This window comes from Suncus etruscus, chromosome 4 (genome assembly GCF_024139225.1).
Source record: "Suncus etruscus isolate mSunEtr1 chromosome 4, mSunEtr1.pri.cur, whole genome shotgun sequence".
In the NCBI taxonomy this organism is placed as follows: Eukaryota; Metazoa; Chordata; class Mammalia; order Eulipotyphla; family Soricidae; genus Suncus; species Suncus etruscus.
This window is the reverse complement of record NC_064851.1, coordinates 51,962,353-51,965,545: the sequence shown is the minus strand read 5'-3', so window position 1 is coordinate 51,965,545 and position 3,193 is coordinate 51,962,353. Positions and strand designations below refer to the sequence as shown.

The 3,193-nt window shown below is 40.6% G+C and overlaps 1 non-coding gene across 1 annotated transcript; it reads left to right on the top strand.

Annotated features, from left to right (window-relative positions):
- Positions 1 to 306: 306 nt before the first annotated feature.
- On the top strand, positions 307 to 413 carry LOC126008254 (U6 spliceosomal RNA). The gene has a single exon (XR_007495594.1). It is a non-coding gene; the product is annotated as a U6 spliceosomal RNA (small nuclear RNA).
- Positions 414 to 3,193: the final 2,780 nt, after the last annotated feature.

Here is a 3,193-nt window from a genome sequence, read left to right as displayed (position 1 = left end):
AGCCGATCCAGGACCAAAGGTGGTTGGTTCGAATCCCGGTGTCCCATATGGTCCCCCGTGCCTGCCAGGAACTATTTCTGAGCAGACAGCCAGGAGTAACCCCTGAGCAGCGCCGGGTGTGGCCCAAAAACAAAAACAAACAAACAAACAAAAAAAAGGAACTGCAAATATCACAAACTGATAGTAAACAATTCTAGGACTTTATATAATAAATAATATCCTTATTGAAAATTTAATTGGCTGCTATATTTTTTTTTTTGTGAAACAAATTCTATGAATCTACTTTTGAACAAGATATAAATTGCTGTGCTTGCTTTGGCAGCACATATACTAAAATTGGAACGATACAGAGAAGATTAGCATGGCCCCTGCACAAGGATGACACGCAAATTCGTGAAGCGTTCCATGTTTTTCTGATCAGGCTGTGAGCCAATCAAAATAATGTTTGTGATCCCTATTACTATTGATTTTGCCCTGGAGCAAACTGAATAAAACAAAGATGTAAACTGAGTAGCTTAAAAAAAAGATATAAATTGCCCTTGAATTTTGTTATTTCTATTTCTCTAGTCTTATTTTTTGGGGGGGCCACACCCAGCAGTGCTCAGGGGTTACCTGGCTATTTACTCAGAAATAGCTCCTGGCAGGCACAGGGGACCATATGGGACAACAGGATTCGAACCAACCACCTTAGGTCCTGGATCAACTGCTTGCAAGGCAAACACTGCTGTGCTATCTCTCTGGGCCCTCTAGTCTTATTTTTAATTTTTAGGTAAATTAGAGTCTCATGTTTAAGAATAAAATGCGTAAGGAAATAAAATCTGTTCTAGAACACAATAAATTAATTTTATTACATTTTTTCAGATGCTACCCTTTTCAGCAGAAAATGCTAAGAAATAGGACAAGATTTAAAAAAAAAACTATTATCGCAAAAAAGAAAAAAGTTAAAGTTAAAAACAAGTTTTTGTTCAAACTATGACATTGTGACTTTTTCTAATATATTATACAATTTATTGCTGTTATAATTTGCATTATCAATATCTTAAGTGATTGAATTAGTGCTAAGTATTTTATTTTATTTTGGTATGGAGCCATGCCCAGAGATGTTTGGGGACTGCTTCAGCTCAGGTTGGTACTCTGGGGTTTCTTCCAGCAATGCTCAAGAGGACCAATTATCAAACCTGGGATTACTGCATGCAAAGCCTGTGCTCTAATCCTTTGAGTACTTTCCCCAACTTTTACTAATTCTTTAAGGCATCTTCAGGAGCATAAAAAGACTGATACTCTCATGTAAACTAACTTGGGAGAAAAGCACCGAGAAGTGTTTAGGGGATGCTCTTGGCTCTGAGTTCAGAAGTCACTACAGAACCAACAGGTGCTAAAGATAAAACTTAAGCTACCAGTTCACAACATGCGTTCAGCCCATTGAATTCACTCGTTGATTCTGTTATAATTCATTGAGTGTAGAAAGCATGTGGAGCTTATAAAATAGAATTTCCTATAAAAATGAAATATACCTTCTACATTTTCAAGAGACCATGAATATCTGTGCATGATTCTTTCCATTTTTTCAAATTCTTGTTCCTCAAAGCAATAGAGACAATACTTTTATTTTTTAATTCAAATCTCCCAACCAGTTTTAATTAGTGCTGATGCAGATATAATTAATATAATAAAGTTAACAAAAGCTTCAAGATAGGCTTAACGAAACAAACTGGTTAGACTTAAATGATTTAAGACTCTAAGGTCTTCAGTAATAATTGGTGACAAATTACTGGTGCTTAATGATTAAGCACAATTTAATCATGCTACTTTTGAAGCACTTTATGAAAAAAGTAAAATGTAAAGCTCAAAATAAGGTTTGTTTGTTTTTTTGTTTGGTTTTTTTTTTTTTTTTTTGGTTTGTTTTTGGGGCCGGAGAGATAGCACAGTGGCGTTTGCCTTGCAAGCAGCCGTCCCAGGACCAAAGGCGGTTGGTTCAAATCCCTGCATCCCATATGGTCCCCCGTGCCTGCCAGGAGCTATTCCTGAGCAGATAGCCAGGAGTAACCCCTGAGCACCCCGGGTGTGGCTCGAGGTAAGGTGCCTGTACCTGCGCTAGCCTAGGAGACGGACCGCGGTTCGATCCCCCGGCGTCCCATATGGTCCCCCAAGCCAGGAGCGACTTCTGAGCGCATAGCCAGGAGTAACCCCTGAGCGTCACCGGGTGTGGCCCAAAAACCAAAAAAAAAAAAAAAAAAAAAAAAAAAAAAAAAAAAAGGGGCCGGGCGGTGGCGCTAAAGGTAAGGTGCCTGCCTTGCCTGCGCTAACCTTGGACGGACCGCGGTTCGATCCCCCGGTGTCCCATATGGTCCCCTAAGCCAGGAGCAACTTCTGAGCACATAGCCAGGAGTAACCCTGAGCGTTACTGGGTGTGGCCCAAAAAACAAAAAAAAAAAAAAAAAAAAAAAAAAAAAAAAAAACGAAAAAAAATCTTGCTGTTTGTTTGTTTGTTTTTGGGCCACACCCAGCAGTTCTCAGGGGTTACTCCTGGCTGTCTGCTCAGAAATAGCTCCTGGCAGGCACGGGGGACCATATGGGACGCCAGGATTTAAACCAATCACCTTAGGTCCTGGATCGGCTGCTTGAAAGGCAAATGCTATCTCTCCGGCCGCAACATACGGTTTCTTGGTAGAGTACAACCCTCACATGTGTGAGGTCTTGGGTTTTATTGCATGGACTGCGAGAGAGAGAGAGAGAGAGAGAGAGAGAGGAGAGAGAGAGAGAGAGAGAGAGAGGAGAGAGAGAGAGAGAGAGAGAGAGAGAGAGAGAGAGAGAGAGAGAGAGAGAGAGAGAGAGAGAAGAGAGAGAGAGAGAGAGAGAGAGAGAGGAGAGAGAGAGGAGAGAGAGGAGAGAGAGTGAGAGAGAGAGAGGAGAGGAGAGAGAGAGAGAGAGAGAGAGAGAAAGGAAAGAAAGGGAAAGAAAAAGAGAAAAGAAAAAGTTATGATAAAAGAAGATAATATAAATAATGCTGTTCAAGATATTTCTGTACTTCGAATGATATCATTTATGTGTGCCATTTAGAATAGCTGCATGAAGAAATGCGATATCCTAAATGGTAGTTGTCTAGAATACCCTTGGCCTCAGCATATAGTGAGGAGAAGGAAAGAAACTGAGTGGAGGAGGAGAAACACAAATATGAAAATATGGGGCCAGG